Source organism: Pezoporus wallicus, unplaced genomic scaffold, assembly GCF_028554395.1.
Source record: "Pezoporus wallicus isolate ANWC-B61680 ecotype Strahan unplaced genomic scaffold, APGP_CSIRO_Pwel_v1 contig_736, whole genome shotgun sequence".
Lineage (NCBI taxonomy): Eukaryota > Metazoa > Chordata > Aves > Psittaciformes > Psittacidae > Pezoporus > Pezoporus wallicus.
Genome location: NW_026639744.1, coordinates 1,377,895 through 1,402,061, shown reverse-complemented (window position 1 = coordinate 1,402,061; position 24,167 = coordinate 1,377,895). Strand labels below are relative to the sequence as shown.

General features: G+C 41.3%; 1 long non-coding RNA gene across 2 annotated transcripts; it reads right to left on the bottom strand.

Annotated features, from left to right (window-relative positions):
• Positions 1 to 801: 801 nt before the first annotated feature.
• Positions 802 to 15,350, bottom strand: LOC130602632 (uncharacterized). Of its 2 annotated transcripts, none has more exons than XR_008972944.1 (3): positions 15,158 to 15,350; positions 3,045 to 3,246; positions 802 to 1,026 (listed from the first exon to the last, which is right to left on the bottom strand). It is a non-coding gene; the product is annotated as an uncharacterized LOC130602632 (long non-coding RNA). The 2 variants fall into 2 exon arrangements; XR_008972945.1 differs by having other exon boundaries at positions 3,050 to 3,246.
• Between the last annotated feature and the right edge of the window lie 8,817 nt (positions 15,351 to 24,167).

Sequence of the window (24,167 nt, the reverse complement as noted above, 5' to 3'; positions counted from 1 at the left end):
TTCCATTTCCATGGCACCCATATAAACAATGCCCATGCAGCAAAGTAGAAGCAAAATAATATATTCAGAGGTGATGATCTGAGAGGTTTTGAAGAGCAATTAACTCAGTTCAGGGATGCACTACCCAATACATTTGTGTATGTTAGCATATTACGATTTTCTTTCTACATGTTTTTTGGAAGATCACATGATGTTGATTATTACTCCTAACGTAGAGCAAAGAACCCTGATCATTAAGCTGAGAAAGTTCATTTGCAGCAAAATAAGAAATATTACATATAAAGTAGTTGAAGCTGTTTCATTAAGGATATTAAAAATATGCAAACTGGAAAGATAAAATACTCTTCTGTCTTACAGAGAAATTACCTGAGGATCAGTGATTTACTTTTCCCCACACACACCTCTTGCCCCATCTTGGTTTACAGACTTGGATCACTTAGATCCTAATGTCCCTTAAAAAATTGCATTATTTCTCGTGGCAACAGTGAATAGTCAAGATAAATAGCCTTTGCAACGAGTATTTTAGCTACATAATAAATAACAAAGTAAAAAAGGTGCTTTGGGGATCCAGCACAACATACACCATATAGATAGGCTCTTCCTCTCTTTGCAAAGAGCCATCACAGATGAATATAGGATCACCCAATCAATCTCCACAGCTCCACATGTCAAATGAGACAGATCCTCAGGACAGAGGAGCTCCATTACTGCAGGACCAATGCTTCAAAACTAACTCTTATCAAGCTCAGATGCCTGTGGCATCATGATGCTTCAAGCCATGACCCCAGCCACACACACCCCCACCTCCATACTGAGCTTTTCTGGGTACCAGATGGCTTATCTTAAGTATTCAGACTACTCAACTCTCTGTCCTCATACTCAAAAAGAAAAATGCATGACTTATTCTTGGTATTTATTTTTCATCTGTAAGTATCTTCTGTTTTGTCATAAAATAAATTCCACATTAGAGTCAGACATTTCAAAGCTTTGCATCTTCTGGGGAACGTATGAGATTAGATGATTTTCCTGGGGAAAACAAAAAACTGCTTAAGAACTGAATTAACTTGTGAAACTTACCGTCATTACAGATGATCAAACATAAAACTGACAAGACTCAAACAAATGCATACTGTCATATGTCTAAGAAAAGTCTTCTCAAAGTGCTTGAAGCATGTAATGCATCATCCTGTAATCATCATAATGCACACATATATGGTGCCAAAGCAGATTTACAAAAATAAGATTATTCCTGATATTTTCCAGAGAAATTTCTGTGTCACCCCATACAACCCAAGCCCATAATGCCCAGGTGCTCCATGGCCAGGTTCACTTCCACCCAAGTCCTGCTGCTTTCAACAAGGACTTCAGAACATAGGTACTCCTGCAACATGTTTTTATGTCAACTGAGCAAACTCTAATAAAACCCCATTTCAGCCAGAATTGTTATGGCGGCCTCTGATCTGATATCTAAACAGGATGTCCTTGTCCATGCTTACTTTTTCCATTGATTCAGATTTGATTTTATTGCTCACAGTAAGTGCCAAATGGATTCCTGAGACAATGTGAGACTGCTTCCTTGTCCTGGAACAGAAACATGCAGAGGGAATCGAAGAATGCAGCTTTCCAAGTTTTTAAAAGAGAAAGCTGCATTTGGTATGCAGTTTGTTTCCATGGTCCATTTATCCTTGGGCCTTTCCAAGTACAAAAGTCCCAGCAGACACAGTGAAGGATAGGTCAACTAAGACTAATTCACAGCTTCTGGCATTACACAAAACTTGGGTTATTACAAGAGAGCACAGGAGTAAAAAGCAGCAGTTTCTCTTGTTGAGTAACATCTTCCTTACAGATGTTAATACCTAGGACTTCAGGGGAATCCTAAAGAAGTCACAAAAAGTTATGCGAATTTGAAACATCAGCAGGTTTTGCCTAAAGCTGTTGAACCACAAATACTGAATCAAAGCCAACCAACATCAGGTAGAGCCTGTGTGTTAGGATTAGTTTACACAAGGATCAATTCACTCCAACATTTATATTGTGTTCTAGAAGTTTCTGCAACCTTATCGTCCTCACCCACATCCGGATGGTCATTAGATGTTAAATGAACACCAAGGTACCCTGGGAGGACACATCCAAAGGCTGCACTGCTGCTGAACAGACAGCAGGAGCATTGGGCAAAGGAGACTAACCAGTAGAGATACGATTGATTGTAAGATTTATTTGGTTGTAAAGATACAGGGCACTCACAGCTTCCCTTCTGCACCATTTTGCTGCCAACGGGTGCAGGCATTCCCAAAGGCAGAGAATGAATTCAGACTCCCTGCACAGACATATCCATCTGCAGTTTGCCAGCTTTACTGCTTTCCCTCTCCTGTGTTGAGCAGAGAGTTTAGAAGAGAAAACAAAGCTTCTGGGAGTATTCTTATAATTTAGGCTTCTCTAGAAACCTGGTATCAGTTACATCTGCTCACTAAAATATAAAAATAAAAGATGCCTGTTACTCACATAGACTGAGTAGATAGATTAAGCACTATGTCCCCTCAATCATGGAAAATTCACATTGCTAAGGCTCAAAGCATCCATCTCAAATTACTCTGAATCATTTTTCCTTCTGGGAAAGAAGAAAGAAAAGGCAGCAACAAAAGTAACTATGCAATTATTTTCCATTTCTTTTTTATAATTTCACCCTTGTCACCTGCTATACAATATTTTATGCTCCATTTCTTCCAGTTAGGCTATTTTAGGTGGAAAAAAAGCAACTTATTTTGTTCAGGTATGACAGGTATTTGTGTTTCATTCTACAGTGATGGACACCTATGAAATCTGAAGAATAAGAACACTAGTCTAGCATGAGGGACATCAGCCCTATAGGCAGAAGAAGCTTTAAGGAAGCTATAACCATTCTCACCCCCTGTTTCACTCCAAGAACAAGGATCACCTTTATGATTTCAGGTAAACAGTATGAAGACTGAGACTATGTGAACCAACACAGAGGAGCATGCATTGATCTGTAGCTATTCCAAAACAATGTCTTTCAAAGACGCTACCAGACCATGATGCTCCTCTGACCCAGGACCAGCTGCAGCTGAGGACTATTTTCCCTTTTTGGTGGAAGAAAGGCTGGCAGTTGCAAGACTTTCTCCTGCTATTACATTGAGCAAAGCTTCAGGGCTGCACTGACTTTCCTTCATTTCCAGCCCCAGTGATGAATCTGATGCCTGAAGCCCAATTTTCTTCTTTTTTGGACTCCTACCAAAACAAACCCCAGAAATCCTGTTACTTTCCTCATAACCTCAGAAGAATTATTACAGCAGCTGCTAACTATTCTGGGACACTGATACAGTTCCTCAAAACTACACATTAATCTTTCCAAGAGAAACCTAATGACTTTTTTTAATCTAAGCAAGTCTCAGATTCAAAAAGCTTTTTATTTAACAACAGATATGTAAAATGATAACCACCCCCCTCATCACACTTCATATTTCTAAAAATAGAGGCTGTAGAGGCACCCTGCCTCTAGGATGGCACTATTAGACAAGTCCACTCCTGCTCATAAGGCTAATGCAGATGCCCCCCACAACAGTCCACACCACAAACGTGATGCAGAGGAAGGGAGTCTCAGCCTTGGCATGACATTTTACAGAGAAGCAGATGAACTCACTTGGAGTATTGTGTACAGTTCTGGTGTCCTCAACATAAAAAGGACATGGAACTGTTGAAACAAGTCCAGAGGAGGGACACAAGAATGATCAGGGGACTGGAGCACCTCCCATATGAAGATAGGCTGAGAAAGTTGGGGCTGTTCAGCATGGAGAAGAGAAGGCTGCGTGGAGACATCAGAGCAGCCTTCCAGTATCTGAAGGGGGCCTATAAGGGTGCTGAGGAGGGACTCTTCATTAGGGACTGTAGTGACAAGACAAAGGGCAACAGGTTCAAACTTAAACAGGGGGAGTTTACATTGGATATAAGGAGGAAGTTCTTTACTGTAAGGGTGGTGAGGCACTGGAATGGGTTGCCCAAGGAAGCTGTGAATGCTCCATCCCTGCCAGTGTTCAAAGTCAGGCTGGATAGAGCCTTGGGTGACATGGTTTAGTGTGAGGTGTCCCTGCCCACAGCAGGTGGGTTGGAACTAGATGATCTTAAGGTTCTATTCCATGATTCTATAACTGTCAATTGCTTTGCAGTCATTTAATTAAATCCCTGAAAGGGGATAGATTTTCTCTTTACATACTTTACACAGGGACCACATTGTTGTAAACATTTGTACTTATTTCTCTAGAGACAACAGTATTCCAAGTAACAAAAGACCATTTTACTGGCTAATTTCTGATGCTGTGATGTTCACTCAATATTCTCCAATCCCTAACTCTTCCAGGATGTGGTAGTTAACGTAGCAACAAAAGAGTTAAGTGAACAAGACAAGCTATCTCTAATGCTTTCTTATTGACACTTCTGATGCTTAAACTAGTCAGCCTTCCCTTCTGCTTGCACCAAGAAACACTGTACAGGAAACACCAGTCTTTGACTATTTTTGTTATTACTGCCTAGATAACCATCTTCACACAGTAGTTAATACTAATTACTCCCCTGGGTTTTTCTAGCAAGGTGCTGGGTAACCCTGCAGAATGTCAGTCTTACCTTTCTGGTACTCCAACAGCAGGCTCCGAGACCTAGTCTCCCTGGTTAACCAGAGGGAGAAATGTTCACAACAACCCTGGCACTCATAAGGTTGAAAACAAAGTCCACTGATTTGCAGATTGGAAGCAAGGGATATTCAAAAACCTTTGTTTTTGGAGATCAGACTCAAAACAAAAAGACTTTGGGAAAAGGCACTTATCCCTCAAAAAAATCCCTGTAAATTCACTTAGGCTATAGGTAAGGGTATGAGTTACATTGAGCATATGAACTCAGTCTAACTAAAAATTTTACATTCATATACCCTAAAGCAAGTAACTCACAGCAGGTGAGAGCTAATGCTTGATCAAAGTAGTAAAGGCATAGCCTACATCCCAAAGTGATAAAGAAATGAGAACTTGAGATATCTCAAATAGGATGAAATACATATGTTATACCGGATTTGACATACCCTGTTCTTACTGAAAAGAAACTCTCCCAAGGAACTGATATTTTCTGTGATGTACTTAATTTCACCTTCTGTTTGGAATCGATCAGCAGCCTCTAATATTTTGGACTAAATGAAATGTTATTGTGCAAAACCTCTGTGAGCAATTTTTCTTTAAACTTTTGCTTATAAAGGTGGATGTTTTATTTTGCACAACTCCATTTTTGCTGTCTCCTGTGACCTAAACTTAGCTAAACAAAACCTTTTACGCATTCCTTTTGCTTTTCTTCAGACTGTTACAAACAGTTAAAGGTCACTTATAGCTGTGATTTAGAAATAACACCACTCTCCAGGTTTCCGGCCCCTTTGTCATGTGCCTGACATTTCTCAGATGGATTTTGTCTTTTGTGCCCTCTGCTCATTTTCTTTCCCATGTTGCCTCCTTTGGTGAAGCAACCTGTGTGTTAAAGCCAAAGCACTTCCCCAGGAGTGACTGTGGTGATCTTTGCAGGCACTGAAGGAGCAGCTTTGGAGTGCCAGTTTTGCTGAGCCGCAAGCCAGCAGAGTACCAAAGGAACTACAAAACCCCCTCTGAAGGTTACTGAAATCCCTTGGGTAGCACACCAGTTGTCCTGGGTTCAGCAGTAGCAGTCATTTTTCTCCTTCTTAGTAGCTGCTGCAGTGCAGTGTTTTTGACTTTCGGCCTGGGAACAACGCTGATAACACTGATGGTTTTAGTTGCCGGTCAGAATGTTTACTCTGACCAAGGACTTTCTGAGTCTCATGCTCTGCGAGGGAGGAGGGGAAGCCAGGAGGAAGCAGAGAGAGGACACCTGACCCAAACTGACCAAAGAGGTATTCCATACCACAGAACATCATGCCCACTGGATAAACTGGGGGCAGTTACCCAGAAGGGTTAGATCACTGCTTGGGTCAGGCTGGGTATTGGTCGGCAGGTGGTGAGGTGTTGTATTCTCTCCCTTGTTATTTCCCTTATCATTATTATTATTGGTGGCAGCAGTAGTGATTTGTGTTATACCTTAGTTACTGGATTGTTCTTATCTCAACCCGTGGGAGTTACGTTCTTTTGATTCTCCTCCCCATCCCTCTGGGAGCAGGGGGGGAGGAAGGGGGGGAGTGAGAGAGCAGCTGCGTGGTTCTGATTTACGGCTGGGCTTAAACCACAACACCAGTGAAGCTAGAAGTAAGCAATAAACCACCAACAGGGCCAGCAGAAAACAGCAGTGCAAACAGTTACTGAGCTTGCAGTGGGGTCTTGCAAAACCATACCGCAGCTCACCAGCCCCAGTAGTGCCTCTGCCATGCCAGTATCTTCCAGCAGGCTCCATGCCAGCCTTTAGTCTCAGCACACACACAGACACATGGCAGGCAATCCATCTTCTGGCATCCTCTCAGCTTCCCTAGCAAGCTACCCATTTTTGATTTTTGCCACAAGTGGGACACTTGAGGTCTCTGTGGGTTGACAGGAATATTCCTGACGTCTCGGGTATAATTTATAAGCAGCCCTGTTCTAAAGATAAACCCAGCCTTTGAGCAAGAATTACTTTTGACACTTTTTTTAAGGTACTTAGAAGGTTCTATTTTCATTCTTACATGGAAGGAAATAATGATTTTCAAAATCTAGGTGGTCACTGTGAAACCACACCACTGTCCTTCAGTTAAAGGCACATTTTACCCTTGTCTGTGGGCACAAACCACTTACAGACCCTTTAACACACGCCTAACAGCTCCTGCCACCTTTCTGACTATTCATTCTTTCTCTTCTATTTATTGTTTCTGAAATCTGGTTGCTTTATATTACAGGCACAGTAAGGATAAATACTGAGAGTTTATTTTTGTGGGAGATAAAGGAAAATAACAGGAAATTGGCTTCTATGCAGCAGGAACTAGGCTGCAGGAATGCAGAAAAAAAAAAATAATAAATAAAACTGAAAATTTCCATCACTACCTTGATACACAGTTGACCAAATTACTTAGTCTCACTCTCCCCCAGTTTTCCCTAGATCAAAATGGGAATAGTCATCTATCCGACCACGGTTAGCACACCCTAAGACAGTATTTAACTTAGTGGCCCAGATGATAGCAATACCAACTTTTCCTTGGATAAAATGTGAGAAAGTAGATAGAAGTTATTGATTTGGACAGAGCAGAACACAACAGCAATTAACCATTCATCCCCCAGGGACCTACCCAGAAGAAACACTTCATTTTTCCTTGCCTAGTTAGGAGCACTATAAAGATCAGCTGTGCTGTTTGGCACTGCCGTGTAACTTTTTCACCCTTCCAGTCAGTGCCTTTATCCCAGTCACTACCACCACGAGACTTCTGGGATAATCATCTTGGAAAGCATCCCAAGATGCATGACACGCTGTCTGCAAGAGTCCTGCATGACCTGAGAAGAGCAGAAGCCAGGCAGACCCCCACCACCACTGGCCATCAATCTAAGTTTTATGACAAGAGCAGGACATCAGGCAGTTTTACATCCATCAGCTCATCAGTTACAGACCTGAAATCACAAATTTATTCCGGGGAGTGGGGAAGACAGTTCAAGAGCTCTCTGCCTTCTCTGCCTTTTCCTTTCAGGTTTTAAAAAATTTCCACTGAGACCATCACAGCGTCTTCTCTTAGGCTTATTTTTAAACAGCTCTGACAGTACACGCTAACTTGACACTGGTGTTTCTCAACAGAAAGAAGTATCACAAATTGATGTGAATACAATTTTTTAAATTGGAAGCTAATATAGATTTCACATCTCCAGCAATTCAGTTACCCAGTGATGAGCAGTTAGCTCACCACAGCCAACCTGCTACTTCTCTGTAGCTTCCCTAACAAGAAGTAAAAGGGAAAATAAGTCTGGTCTCACCTTGTAAACTCAAAGTAGAGATATTTAGCACAACCAAGTGACATTTGGGGTGCTTTGCCACAGCAGGCTGTAGTCAAGAACAACAGCTGGATATTAAAAAGATGCAAACTAATTTTACAGACAATAATGAAGCATATATTCATGCATGCTAAATTGCAATTAAACAGAAGAAAATCACATCTCATTTCCGTGCGATAATTTATCATAAGGGTGTAAGGGTGAAGAATGAAATTTTACTCCTAATTCACTGGTTAAGTAGTCATTGCTGGAAACAGGTACCCACATACAATTGACAGATCACAGAATGGGTTGGGAGGGACATTAAAGATAATCTAGTCTTAGCCCCTGTCGTGGTTTAAACCCAGTCAGGTAACTCGTTCACTCACTCCCCCCCTTCTTTCCCTCCCCCTACTCCCAGAGGGATGGAGAGGAGAATTGAAAAGAATGCAACTCCCACGGGCTGAGATAAGAACAGTTTAGTAACTAAGGTATAACACAAATCACTACTGCTACCACCAATAATAACAATGATAAAGGAAATAACAAGGGAAAAGAATACAACATCTCACCAGCAGCTGACCGATAACTCGCCCCCCCAGCCCGACCAAGCTCTGACCCATACCTCCTCCAACCCCGCAGTCTCCCAGCCCTTCCGGCTAACTCCCAGTTACATCCTGGGCATGCCGTGCTGTGGTATGGAATACCTCTTTGGTCAGTTTAGGTCAGGTGTCCTGTCTCTGCTTCCTCCTGCCTTCCCCTCCTCCTTGGCAGAGCATGAGGCTCACAAAGTCCTTGGCCAAACCAAAACATCCTTGTTATCAGCTCTGTTCCCAGGCCGAAAGTCAAAACACTGCACTGCACCAGCTACCAAGAAGGAGAAACATGACTGCTACTGCTGAACCCAGGACAGCCCCACTGCTGCAGGCAGGGACACCTTCCATTAAACCAAGTTGCTCAAAGCCCTGTCCAACCTGGCCTTGAACATTTCAAGGGATGGAGCATCCACAGCTTCTCTGGACAACCTGTGCCAGTGCCTCACCAGCCTCGCAGGGAAGAGCTTCTTCCTAATATCATTACAGCTACACAAACCTCAACTCCTTCAGCCCTCCCACATTTCAGGCTGACAGTAAGGTACTGACACACTTGCCAAATCCCTGTGCCTCAGCAATACTGGTATTTGAATAACTTGGATAGCGGAAGCAGGGGCTTATGAAGCAATAATAATCAGCAGCAAAAGGTAGTAGCAAGTAGGAGAGCTGACCTTTTAGACATGTGAGTGAAAAAAGCCATGAAGTCAATTAAATGATTCCCAACAAGTTCAATGGGATTCACACCAGTCCCAATCTGAAAACAAGTTATCCAAATGCCATTAAAACAATTATAATCTGCCCATGCTGTGTCCCCCAGGCAACAAATGAAAAATAAAACGGTAATTCACAGAAAGCTGTTTTTCTCTGTGTATTTCAGCCTCAAAGGTGTTCAAGTTCAGGTTGGACAGACCTTTGGATAACATGGTCTAGTGTGAGGTGTACCTGCCTCACACCCCACCCTGTGATATCACAGATGGTTAAAATAGAAATTAATTGTGCCCCAAGCACTGAACTTGCTTGGAAGTATCGAAGAGCAGTGGCAGTATTTGTATGACTGATCTTAAGCTATTTAATCTAAAGGCTGGCAATGTGTGGAAGTTCAGGGAATCTAATGGTATCAAGATGAGCCTTTCCTCGTCATAAAAAGGAGGCATTTAAGTACTGAGACTTTTTTTTAAAGCACTGCTTAGGTGAAGCCCAAGTCCTTGTCTCTGCATAGAAATCATCAAAATAATTTGTCCCTGCCCACGGCAGGGGGTTAGAACTAGATGATCTTTAAGGTCCCTTCCAACCAAAACTATTCTACGATTCTATGAAAATAGAATCATGCAAGTATTACAGTTAGAGTGATTCGGAGAAAACTCCAGGAACAAACTTGCCAGCAGAGTTTCAAGTTGACAAGCAGGTATTCTTTATTGCGGCGCCGGGAGACACGGGGGATAGCTCCTCCTAACGTGTGTCCCCGAATTGCTATACAGGTCATCCTTATATGGTCACTGAGCATATCACATCATTTTCCAAAAAGTTTCCGGCGGCATGCATACAAAAATGTGGTGGTCTTTAAGGGTCGTTTACTTTTCCCCACAAGCTTAATTAACATTACAGACATAGCGATCATCCCGGCCTTCTACTTATCAGTTAGTTTAACTGCTCTCATCCTGGGCATCTGCTAGTCCAGGATACTCCCTAGATGCTTACACCAGCTTAATGGGTTTATTAACACCCCAAGTATAGCAATCATCCTGTCCTTTTACTTATCAGTTAGTTTATCTGTGCCCACCCTGGACGTCTGCTAGTCCCAGATACTCCCCATCCCCAGGTCCTGTCCTTCTGTTCTGCTTTTCTCACACCTTTCGTACTGAGGGCCTGAAACTATGTCAATTACCTTCAAGCACCGCAGTTGTTTTCCATTACAAAGCCATCAAACTTAACATTACTTAGAACTGATTACATTTTGTACTTTTGTGCCTCCTTGTCAGGAAGAGCAACTCACCCACTGAAAAAGAGCAAAGCCAGATAACGTATTTGCGGAGCAGACTCCACAGGCTGTTAGCAATCTGCAGATGACTTACACAGCATGCCAGACTAGGACCTCTGCTTTGCTAGAATTCAACGCAGCCACAAGGGAACTCAGACGACCTTTTGCTCTGCACAGAGAGGAACAGCAACGCAGCACCGTCATGTCTGCATCCTCAGATCACCCAGTGGAAAGCCTTGTGTGCTACAGCCAATCAGGTTCTGCCACCATTATGAAGCACCCAAGGGAAACACATTTTTGTAAGCACCTATTGACAAGAATGTTGGTTGTAACAAGTAAACAAAATAATACATCTCATTTGCACGTACCTGATGCCCAAGAATGCCCCTGTAGAGTTGTAGTCTATTGAGTGAATAACATAATAGGCTAGAATTTCTAATAAATGTCCACATTTTTGGTTAAAGAAAAGCAGTATTATAGAAAATAGTTTATCTTAACTAGAAGCAAAAGTTGCTGATCAAAACAAATGCTCTCACCACTGATGTAGAGTCTTGACCAATGTACAAGGGGGTCTTACAAGGGGGGATAAAGGAATTTTGCCTGTTTAACAGAAAGCATTGTTTGCAAATACCTGTCAAGCTTGACATGCAGTACCAGGACAATAGGCTATTGATAAGGGGAAGAGATAGACTGATAAGGGGGAGGAACAGTTACTTGGTTCCAGTGAAGATCAGCTTTGTGGTTTGGACTTTGACCAGATTCCTAAAGAGCATGTGTGAGGGCAGCTAGAGGTGAAAAGCTCAGGCTCAAGGAAGATTCATTTACTTCATCTTGAAGACCCCTACTCACAAGAGGAAGACTCATAAGACTCATTTACTTCATCTTGAGACCCTCGCCCATGACCGGGGGAGGGGGGGGGGACGACGGACACTGCGCAGGCACAAAGGACCTTCTAGCTCATTATAATACGAAGTGGGGATAGGACATGAATATGTATAGGCATACTGTGCAACCTTATGAATATATATAACTTTAGAGAATAAATGTAGAGGGAAACAACACTGAGGCATGCATGCCTTTAGAGGAGCTATCCCTCATGTGTCTCAGCGCTAAATAAAAGCATACCTACTTTACAACTTTGACCAGTTGTGGAGTCTATCCGCGTATCACCACCAGCCAAAGCACCTGCTACATCTACACTTCTCTAGTGTTCTGGGATAGGAATCTTAGATCTCTATCTCTTCCAAGTATGAAAGATACGTGGAAATTTTGACAAATGTTATGGAATGGAAGAAATCACTTTTGTCACACAGAAATGCATTTACCATGTAGAGTTAAATTGGTATCTAAAAAAAATGATAACCTTATTACATGGACAAAGTGCTATTTAAATAACATTTCTGTAAACATCAATTGGCAGCCCACTCAGAGAAAAGGTTTCTATTTTTTCACAAGATCTTTATTTTCCTAATTCTTTTTTTTTCTACTTCATAGTGACCTCTTGCATAAGTACACCTCATTTTAGAGAAACGGGTGCTGAATTAGCCTCCAGTTTTATCTTCTGGAACATCAAATCTTGTTTTACAGACCTAGTACTCTACAGAGGCATGACAGTTTAAGAAGGTTATCAACAGAAAGACAAAGTGATAATGCATTGGAAGTTAAATAGTAGAAATGAAGAGAAACTCTGTATCAAGAGATACATCTAAGCAGATTTTCTCTGAAGAGTTTGATGTGTACTTTAAAAAAAACTTGCCTTATTATAAGCTAAACTTAATTGGTAGGTAATCTTTAAATTACTGCAAATGAGTAGAATAAAGTCATATATGAAAACCAAGGAGCACATTGTAAATGCCATGTGTCTTTGCTCCAAAGACAATTAATATTCATGTGTGGCCTCTTAAAACAGACCAAATCCTCCTGCACTGAAATCACAAAATCTTTATGGATTAATACCACTCACAATAGCTGAAGGGTGCTGTTAAATGTGAGAATTGTAGAGTGCATGAAGGCTTTTATCCCTTTTGTGCACCTGAGCACCTCAGCCACAAAGCTGTCAGGGACTGTTTAGATTCAACTAAGAAAATGGTCCAAAACCAATCCTTTCCCTTGCAGATAACCAATGCTTCAGCCTCTCAATCTGAGCTATCAGAGCCCGGAATCTCCACTTGGACAATGGAGCCAGGCTGGTTAAAAGGAAGCCTTCAATGGCAGGATTAGCACTTGACTCACTCATTTCAACAGTTTGTCCTTTACAATGGGGCTTACAGTGTCCACTTTAAATTCTGATGTTGTTTGTGTCACCATGTTACTTCCCTTTTCTTGACTGAAGGCCATGACCACCTCCATAATAGAGCAAGAAACCAGAGCTTTGCTTTGGAGAGGACACTTTGGGAGCAGAGATGCAGAAAGGATGATGGCACACAGACACACATTTATGTCTTTTCTGCATGCGTCTCCTCATTCATAGCCATTTCTATCCTATTATGCCATAGGCAAGAACCTTTGCAATTGCTCTAACTTGAAACATTTTTAAACACCTTCCCATAAGCTATGCTACCAGGCAAAAATCAGATGATGGTTATGGGCATGCAGTCACTCCTCTCAAACTGAGCTTGCACAAGAAAAAGCACAAAGTTTTTAACCAGACCGTACTAGGTGAACGACACACCAAGTGGTATTTGCATATATGACAGTGTGACCCAGCCTACTAATAGTCATCTCCACTTGTAGCTCTGTTAAGTGCCTAAAAGCCTTACTTTTTTGTTTTAGCCTAGCAGAACTAATCAAGCACATCTCTTGGAGATCATTTACCCCCACTGATGCATAGAGGCATTCCTTGTTAAGGCATTTAGGAAAAAAATTTGCAACAACTTTGGGTCTAAGACCACTTGTCATCCATACACCCCTTCACCTAGCACAGTAAACTAGTACCAGACTACAAATTGCATTTCTTAACCTGTGTTTGTGGTTGCATGCTGGAAATAACACCTGGTAGTTTCAGCTATTGGGTAGACAGTATTGTTAATTCCCTAGCTCACAGTGCAAGAACACAGTAGGCAGTTATTTTTCATGAGTCCAGACATACCAGATTAGCCATGGTTAGCCGAGATATGCATTGGTAACAGAATAGTGAAAAATTAACCGAACAAGAACTCCCTCCTGCAATACATGCACTCTCATTACTGTCAATTCAGCATTTTGCCTCCAGTGGAGGTTATACTTTTAAATACACCATTTCCAGTAATCCTTAAATCGTTCACAAATTCAGCTGCTATTGGCCTGTCAAAAAAGCAAATAAAAGTCTGCTTGAGGGAGCAGAAGCTCCTGTTCCAGCATTTGAGAACAGCTATAGATGAAGCAAAGTAGAGAGAGCTCCTTGCACACCAGGTTCAGACTCTATGCCTCTGCTATGCAAGGTTAAATGCCAAGCTCCCATCTCCAGAGATAGGCTACCAATCAACATGAGGACCATACTGTGGAGCAATCAATTCCTTGCCTTCAAGGGGATTCAGATACTCCTGCTCCTCCTGAAGACAGTTACTAATGTGACTTCTTCTTCTAAATATTTCCTAATTACATTTCCTGAAATATTGCACTTATTTCACAAAACCTCCTTTAAATCTATTTCTTCAATATTTTGGCATTATAATTCCTTCCACGAGAGGCACAGTAATATAAACCAGCAGAATACGTATAAATCATCTCAACACCTCCTCAGCACTCAAGAGATCAGCTTCAATATTAACAATCTAAGGATAAGAGGAGTTAACAGACTGCTGAAAATGATCTGGTTATGAACAGCATATGAGCTTTACACAGAGCATCCATGAAGCCTATCAAGGATGACACAGGTTTTTCTACCTTTATCAACATCAAAAATCTTCATACAAACAAATGAAGCCACAGAGTACTTCATAATTTAAAACAGTGAATTAAATCTTAATGACACACTGTAGCAGGAACAATTTCCAACCTCTGCCTTTGTTACCAGAAAGGAAGATATTGCATTACAGAAATAAATCATTACAAGCTGTAGAGCAGACAGTTTATCTCCAATGAACTTCCCCATAAATTTGTCAGTGACAGGAATATTTGCAGGTTTTGCTCTGTGAAAGCAAGAGGTCTCATTGCCCACGAGGAATGGTGCAAAAACAAGCAAACACCAAAAAAAAACAACAAAACAAACAAACAAAACAACCCAACCAAACAAAAAAAAAAAAAAAGGAAGAAAACCCCAAAACAACCACATCCCAAAAACATCAAACAAAAACCAACACCACACCCAACTTGATTTTGTGGCAAGTGTATTTTGATTTTGCTACTTTCAGCAGCTTTCAAGTCACCAACACAATCCCATTCTATATGAGAGACTTAGTGCTGTACAACAAAAACATAGTAATGTTAAGGCTAAAAGTAACCCCCAGAGCCAAAAAAGGTTACCAAATTCATGCCAAACTAGTCAGAACAGTAACAGCCTACCTCAAACTGCAATTCTCATTCTTACTAAGCAGTCTAAGCTACTATCATACCTTGCTAGACAGAATTAAGCTCAGAAACAAAGGAGCCACAAGGCAACATTATTCAGGGAAAGAGTGCCTAATAATGGAATGAATTGGACACATCCCAGAAGCTTAAGCACTTACATATACTTCCTCCAACTCTTGATGCCTCCTTTCCACCTTGATTTCTAACTTCTTGTCTCTTATCCAGTGCATGTCCTAACCTGATGATTTTCTATCCTAGACATCTTCATTCTCTAAGCCTCCCACAAATACAGAACAAACCTTTAAGAGTGCTGATTTTAAAAACCTGTTTCAAAAGCCACATCCAACCTAACCTCCCAAGAGCCACACCAGCCAACCTACGCACGTACCTACCTAACTTATATGCAGAGGAGCTACTAACAGAGGTAGATAATGACCATTCCAACCTGCTCCCTGCAAAACTGAGTCTGGGAGAACGGTATTAAAAACATTATAGCAATTACCAAAGCCTGACAAGTAACATCTGTGTTTCTGCAAAAGATACCTTTCACCACTTCAACCAGGCTTTCCTACTTCGTATTTAGAAAACACACAGTCCTGCTTCTCTATGTTCCCAGCTCAAGCACTCAAAAGGACATGAACATCATCATCATCTTCTGTCATGGTGAAAAAAACCAACATCCAAGACGCCTGTAACTTCAGAACTGACAAATCCACATAGTATTTGTGCAGGTGATTAATCATTAGCAAACAACTTGTTAATTAAGATTTCTGATTAAAAGATGCAAACATCAAAGCTGCACCTGCTTTCTAAATTGGTCTCTGTTAGAGTGTAAATATTTTATCTATGCAAGATGGGAAAACAGAATGTCACCAGTGTTTAATCTGTACCATTCATTACAGATTCATATTAACCTTTAAAAAAACAGTGATTATATCCCAGCATTCAAGATGAACCACTGTTAAGAATAAGACCCAAGTCAATTAAAAATTGAAGGAAGGTGCTTTACTCAAGGACAGCTGATGCAGACAATAATGATTATAGCATTGCAACAATCCTAAAACTACAGTTAGAGCAGGACTTTCCTCTGGTGTTATATTGTCATGCAGATATAACTTTAAGTTAAAAGGTAAAAGGTAAAGCTTTAAATCTAAATAATAAAATTTGGGTTTAGCACACAGGGAAGAAGTTTGGTCAAACTATGATCATTTTAGACCACCCAAACAGAAATCCCTTCACTCTGGTGAGTTTAACAAATCTTTAAAACTTTACAATAGTAGGATGTAACAGTACATAGAAAATACCTAAAGCCAGGGGATCATATTAAAATAAGTATTAATGCACAGAAACAGCACTGGTGTATTTTGATCCTTTTTTTTTTTCATATCCATATCAAGCTGATTCCCGAAATAACTGATGGAAACCAAGGAGGCAGAGAGACACAAATAATATTTGCCAAAAAGAAAAACGAAGAACCAATAAGGCAGACTTTTCTGAGTTTGTCAGTATTTCTAGTCATGAAGTCAAGATTGAGCCACAGGAACCAGGACATTTTTCAAAATCAAACAGAAACCATAGTTTATAACATCTATATAATTGTGCTATTACATGAGGTGTGGAGGAAGCTGGTAAAAAAATATTTCATGCACAATTTCTAGATTTCACATGGCAAAGCAAAACAAAGTTAAGGACCAGTGTGACTGCACAGGATTTGGGGATTTGACATTGTTCTGATGCAACACTTCAGTACACATAAAAATGAAAAGATGTAGGAATGAGAGAGTAGTATGTAATTATTATGTCAGAGGTTAAAAAATGCCTAAAAACACAGGCTAAAATGAGTACTATTGCCTAGTACATTATCTTCAAAACTCAAAATGACAGTAATTTTACCGCATAATTGCATTTTTTTTTGTTTTATTGCACTCATTAAGACAAGCAGCCTTTCTCTCTGTATTCCTTTCTGATTACTTGTCTCCACTGCTCCTGGCTGCTGGCCTAAATCACTCATCCAAACTTATCTGCAGAACTGGCAATGGTCTGGAAATAGCTGGTTGGTCCCATGGTGCATCCCTTCCCACTGCCCAGATGTTAACGCTTTTCAGAGGTGGCTTAGCAGTCTCTGACAGAGGCCTTGGCACTGGTTTCCCATGGAGCTCCCGTAACTGGCATGAGGAGGTCATTCCTGTACTAAAAGGAAGGGAAACGGACCGTGCAATGAAGAAGGTAGGAGGCTGTAACCATGGGACTATCACAAGTGCAAGGCTTTCACCACTTGAAAGTTTATTTTTGCTTGACACCATAAACTTCAAGATATGTGCATGCAAATGGTTATTAATCTCTGTATGTCCCTAAATCCAGTGGGTCAGCTCAGTTTGTGACTTTCCTCTTAATTTATTTTCTTCCAGGGCATATTCCCTTTGGTATTAGCCATGTACAGCTAACTCCAGCACATGTAGTATCAGATGGTGTAAATGGCATGGTATTCATGCACCTAATTTGGAGTAAGTATCTGCTAGGACTAAAGTATTCTTGCCTGTACAAAGGTAAAATGTAAACATAACCTTTGAAAACAGATATATCAAAGACAAAGCTGACTTGCTGTACCAGACTGGTAAGAAAGAAAAGCAATCACGGAGAAAAAAAAACAAGCTCTCACCCTCAAGTCTTTGGATAACATCACAGACTAAAGCCCCTAACCCTGCATTCAGTGAAGTGGGATTTCAATCAAAATCAGTGGGATTTTGCTCAGTTTCAGCAAAATTAGCTGATCCTTCCTGAAAGGCCATGTACCAAACAAGCAGGAATCACTGCAGGCAATAATAACTGAAGTTGCAACACACTGGCAGAAGCATGTGAAACACGTGCTGATCAGAATGGCTGCCACTTAATTAAGCATCATTTTAAATGAGACCCAGACCAAATCTGGATGCACTAATGAATAAAAAAATTACGGACACTAAGTGCATGGCTGCACTTGTTCCACTAGTCTTGAGGGTAAGGTTGCCAGAGGGGATGAAGAATCACAGTTTGTCTTTTGAGGGCCCATTATATGAGATGCAATGCAGTTATCTAAGTGCAGGTCACACTGACTTTGATTGCACTGTTTACTGGGGAGTTACGTACATGCATAAGGAACTCATAAAGTTAGACCCACAGGCTGCCCACTTTTAAAGGTGAAGCATGACCTCTTTTTAGAAAGTTCTCCACACGCACAGTGGAGAATATTCCCCATAAAAGATGGTGTCTTTAAACTCTTGATGATCTCCAAGTTCTTGTGTGTTGGCAGGGTTTGAAGAATGAATGGCAGAATAAACAGACTGGTCACCTAACACTTCCAATCTCAGGGTCCCAAATTGCTTTGCAGGGTAACTGGGTACTGTTAACTACCCAGCTGCACAGATGGGAAAGCAGGAAGGAGGTCAAGCAGCCACGCCAAGATACTGCAGTGAGTCAGTGAGGCAGCTGAAAGGACCTCCTGACTCCCAGCCAGGGTACTGTGCCCTAATATACTTGGTCTTGCAATATAATATTTAAAAAGAGTCACTCCAACGTGCTTGAGAGTAGGGAAGTTGATATTAGGGACATCAGCCAGGGAAGCAGCAATACATTATTCAAACAGTTTCTTCATCATTCAGATCTCTGCTAGATGCCAAGACAGCTCTCCAGATTTTATTTTTTCAATTTAGTACAGGAGCTGCAAGAAAGAAAAAAAAGAAAAAGACTGGAATCAATAATCCAAAGCTATGCTCTCTGCTATTACAATGAGAAGTCAGAATATTCAGAATACCAAACTTGTAAGTCATTTCAGGCCCTTTTGTTAAGTTTTGTCTTAGATTTCAGGTTCTCTAAATGGTGTGCAGCTCTCCCAAGAGCTCAATAATTCATTAAGAACTGGTACGGACTTTCAAGACTAGTAATTCATATTTGATAGCCCAAAGCCCTCAGAGACAGTCCTCAAGAAACATGGGCAGGTGGAACTACAAGGCAGTGTTAAATCCCAATGTTTTAATAACTAATTGAATGTAATAGCTTTTTTTGCTGATGTCAATATATTCAAAGCTTTCCAATTAAGTGTAAAAGAAGTCAAAATCAAACCCAAAACAAATAGCTCACTAAAAGCCAGCAATGAAAAAGACTACAGATGGAAAATAAGCAGTCATAAGTCGATCAATACCATAGAGTTACTTTCTGAGATCGTGGATATTCTTGCATAACTTTGTCAAAATGTATTCAGTAGATCATTTTACTCACTTCATTTGCATGAATTGCTGAAACCAAACCAGACATTCACCTTCTTCCCACATATCTCAAGCACAGACCTGTGGCTGATGTCCCTATGGCAGCAGGCTTCAGGCATGGCTTCCCAGTTAGGCAGTTTGGTTATTGGGAACTCCTCCATCATCAGGAACTGGGCACAGGATGGGGACACACATACACTGCATGCCATGCCCAGTTTGGTTGCTGTGCCAGCACCAGGTCAGGATGCAGTGGGGTCAGTTTGCTGTCAGCTCTGCTTCCCATAGCATTTCTTGTGGTTTAAAAGAGCTGCAGGAGAACATGATCTGGGCAGGGAGTCAGATTTAGCAGGCTGTTTAAGTCAACATCCATTGATTGCAAAGACTTTTAAATTTTCCCATCTGAAGGGAGAACTTAATCCAAACTCTCTTATTAATGTAGCTATATTGTATATTAAACATTATGATATTTACATATACCATGCATATATTGTATTCTCATATAAACGTATATTCATGTAACTATACGAAATTCTTCATTATGAATCTGGAAGATTAAAAAAGTACAAGCACATGCCTAAAATTAACTGAAGCATTTGTTTTCACCATTAAGTCAGTTGGCAATGTAAGCAAGAACCAGGCTGTACAAAGGCACATGGGAACACATTGGTCCCACAAATAATAAAACATAATGATAATGGTGCTCTGAATAGAAATGATTGTGAAAGCAGGGCAAGCACTTAGATAATTTCATGCCAGACAAATAGCCTGCCCACAATAAGATATTTTCACAGCCAAATACTAATTGAATCAGTCAGCCAACAGAGAGTGGCCTAAAATATTTGTTCTGCCAATTTTTCAAGTTTCTAATTTTCAATACAGCTCTTCAAATCCAAACATTTCATTGAGCAGGATCCTGCACTTCTGCAGGCAATGAGAGATGGCAGGAGAAGAAAAGCTGGGAGACTGATAGCAGATTAGGAAGCGGTGAGCCAACACCACCCAAAAATGTGTCATGGCCAGCTTCGCTTTCAGCAGGAATTAGACTTCCCTTGTTGGGTCTCTTTTTTCTCATTTCTTTGTTTCTTTTTGTCCCAGAACTGCAGGCATGGCACACCCTGGCTTCTGGGAGGGGGCTGAAGGCATGCATTAAATGCTATGAGAACAGATAAAAGAAAATTCTATTATCAGTTTGCATTTCAAGGCAGGTTAGTCTTGGCAGAAGGAGACGTTTCTTTCTGTGTTTAAAAGGCTTGGATTTCTCCTGTTTCTGAGTGGGATGTGGTTATGCCTAAAGCTCCTTCCTCTCCTCACTGGAGATAAGCTAACCCTCAAAAATTTGGACAATGAGCAAAAGAGCAATGATGATTTTTTTTTCACTTGGTTTCTCTCTCACTGACAGGTTTCTCTGCTGCTGCTTCATGACAGAAATCCCAGCTGTCTGCTTGCAGCATGTGTGCACAGAGAATTCCTTGGACTGAAGGATGGAAGGAAGAAACTGCATGGAAGGAAATCCCAGTGTAGCCATCCCAGCCCCATTTCTTATAATTCCCATGAGCTGAGCTAACTCTGCTCCAAGCAGAACTGCCCGTAACTTCCCCATGCCCAGGACCAGGTTCCATTTTTCCGTTCAGTGGTTTTCAGTGCTAATGCAATTTAAAGGCATTTTTGTTACGTTCACAGGATTTTTAGCCCTGTTTTCACTGGGGTTTGTGAAAAGGCAAGATAGCATTCTTGCAAAGGTGGATGCTGGCAGTCACCTGCGGCAGGCAGGTTTTTCAGCACCAAGGAAGGAAAAGACAGCTAATGAGCTCTGATGGAGCTCAAGTCCCCATGCATGGCTCTCAGTGGGCTCCGGGAGTGTGTCAGCTGCTCAGAGGAGCAGGAGTAGCCTGAGCCTGTCCTTCAGATCCCTGACTTGTGAGTACAGCACCGCAGTGTGTGCTCAGCCATGAACACTTCACTGGCAGTTTATCTCCCAGTGCTAATCAGGGAGTGAATAGTGTCCAAGATGTTATTTCCTTTTGTCCTCCTCCAAAGTCAGGATGCAAAGAGCTCCAAACCCCCTCTTCTGCCAGACACAGCCTTCAGACCTTGATCCTCATCTCATCTAAGAAGAGGCAACTGCCAGAACAGCATTTATTTCTCTCTCATGTGTGGTGGCATCAACATCTGACAGGAGCTGAAATCTTTGCCTGAGCAAAGCAAGTCCTTGGCAGAAGCTGCACATCTAGTGACAATTCATTCTGCTACCCTAGGACACACACACAGGAAATGTGGGATAAGAGGAGCACATACAAACCTGCCATAGAGCGGGACAAAAACCAAGGAGACAAAAAGTGAACAGTGGGACACCAGCAAAGACCTTAATTTGGGAAACACCTTCCTGAGGACTAACAGAGAGCAACCAGCGTCACTACCTGCTCTCCAGAAATGCTGTTTGGGACCAGGGTGGTCAAAAGGAAGTGGGACTGTAGGCTACTCCATGCTCAGGGCCTGACCTCACAGTGGGCACTGGTGGCTTTGACCCTTATGTCTTTTAGGCTGGCAATGGACAAAAGGCCATTATGACCACTGTCATGTGAAGAAGAATTTGATACAGGCAGTACCTGTTGATAAAATCGAATCACACCTTGGGAACTGCAAGGGACCCAGCGTGAAAGGCCATTAGTTTTCTGAATGTTGAGCACTATCAGTGAATATATGAGCCTAAATGCTCAAACTAGTATGAGAATGTACAATAGAAGAACTTGAAGGTGCCCAATGACATGTTTCTCAGAAACTTGCTTATGGCATCTACCATCTGCCAGGTTTCTTGGATCACGTTCTTGAACTTAGCTGTGTAAACTCCAGTCAAATTGCACTTCCTGGATCTCATTCCAGAAGATTCCAATCAGTGAAGAATTTAAACTCAGTTTGCAAGAGCTAGAGACAAAAGGATCACATCACTGGTGCTTTTCTTGCTTTCCTGCCATTGTTATGTAAAAGCAGCATTAAAGCTCTCCCATAAATGGGTTTTCCAGATACAATATTTAATTTCCTCCTAAAGATTCCCTCTGATAAAAGTGCTAGAGATGGATTAGCTGGAGGAGAGTGGCTGTGCATTCAGCCCTGATGTCCCAGCTACCACACAGGGATACAGTGAGCCCAGGTTCTTTGTCTTTGTTCTCACACACCTGCTTATTTACACAGTACCTAAGTCCCAGCTAACAAAGTTGGCATCTGATGCTATTTTAGTTAATATCCTTGCTCATAAGGCTGACAGTGCGGCTAACATGAACTTGGAATATGTCTTTAAGGGTATATTTGTACCAGACTGTGGGTGATAACCAAAGCTGAATAAGCAGCAAGAGCAGAGAAAGACATGACTCGTGGCACACCAGATGCTCTGCTGATGGACTTGCTGTGTCTTTTGACCACTTTGACATGAGAACTAGCAAAGTGACAAAAAACCCATCCCCAACATCACAATTGTCCTTGAAGATGTGAATTGCTGATACTCGTTTTAATTAGGACACAATTCAGGTTATCAGTAATAAATTATGCACAGTAATGAATGCTATGAACCACAACAGCACTCTTCGGACAACTCAGCTGCTCCAGATGAGAACTGTTTAACATGGGCTATGGACAATCTGTTTTATTCTTTAGATAATCTTCAAATAAAGCCCAGATTTGACTGAGAGTACTTTCGTTTTGTAGCATAGGCTCCTAATTTGTACATAAACCACTTTCTGAGAGATATTCATCAGTAAATAGATTATCTCTACATTTATCCCTATAACCATTTGCAGTTCTGACTGAATTGTCAACATGTTTAAGAACAGTGTGAGAAAAATTCTCCAGACCATCCATTGTAATATGGGAAATGACAGGATGCTATTCATCCACCTTCTCTTGAATATCACCAGAGGATCTTCCTGACAGCTTGGAGGAAGACAAAAAACAAAAATATGGAAGAGGAGAGGGGAAAAAAATCTCCCCAAGAAAAATATTTTTTAAGAAAGATGGTAGGCTGAGTTCTTCTGCCAGGACCCAGCATTCAAATCCTTACTCACCAGCATACACTGAGCTACTCTAACAAGCAAGAGTGGCAGAACCAGAGAAACATGGACCCAAGTCCACTGTGTTGCCTGAGAACCCACTAGAACTCTGCAGCCCACATTTTTAAGCCCTATTCTGGAGGGATGTAAAAAGTTGTTCACCACAACAAAGTGCCCCAAACATCAGGCTGTGGAGGAACCTGCAGTACCTTCTGCCAGCCACTTCTCATACAGTTGCACTCCACAGAAATACTAAGCAGCGGTTTGAGCTCAGCTCTCTCAGCATCTGTCACTTCCAGATTGCAAATTGCTCTTTACAAGTCAAATCAGACAAGACAATCACAACAAAGAAAGACAGACATCCTGCCACCAAATTCCCCAGCATGTGGGAATTCCTTCATTTCCATCTACCAAAAATTAAGATTTGAAAATCTCACCTCTGGTTCTCCTAACTCCTGCCATGATGGATCTTTCTATGGTTGTCGCTTGTTTTTACAGGTGGTTCGTGGTCTGCTCCAACAGACATACTCCAGATTCCCAGTCCAGCTCCAAAGCTCTGCAGGCATAACCCTCAAGCATCAGGAGCCTAAGAGGCAGTGGAAAGCAACTGCAAATTCTTGAAATGCAACCAGCTTTTTGCCTTATGTAATTATAACAAGTTCCATTTTGTCAGAAAACAAGTCTATGAGGAACTTTAAAATCCATTCTCATTTAAAAATTACTCATTTCCATTATGTGTTGCATTCTGAGAAGACTGAAACCCAGCAAGTAATTGTCACTGGGCTATCTAGGTCTGAAAAAACATCAGCAGCATTTGCCCCAGAAAAGTCCTTACTTTTCATATCAAAAAGTCTGCTGCAGTCTGCTGCTGAAGGCTATTTTACAAG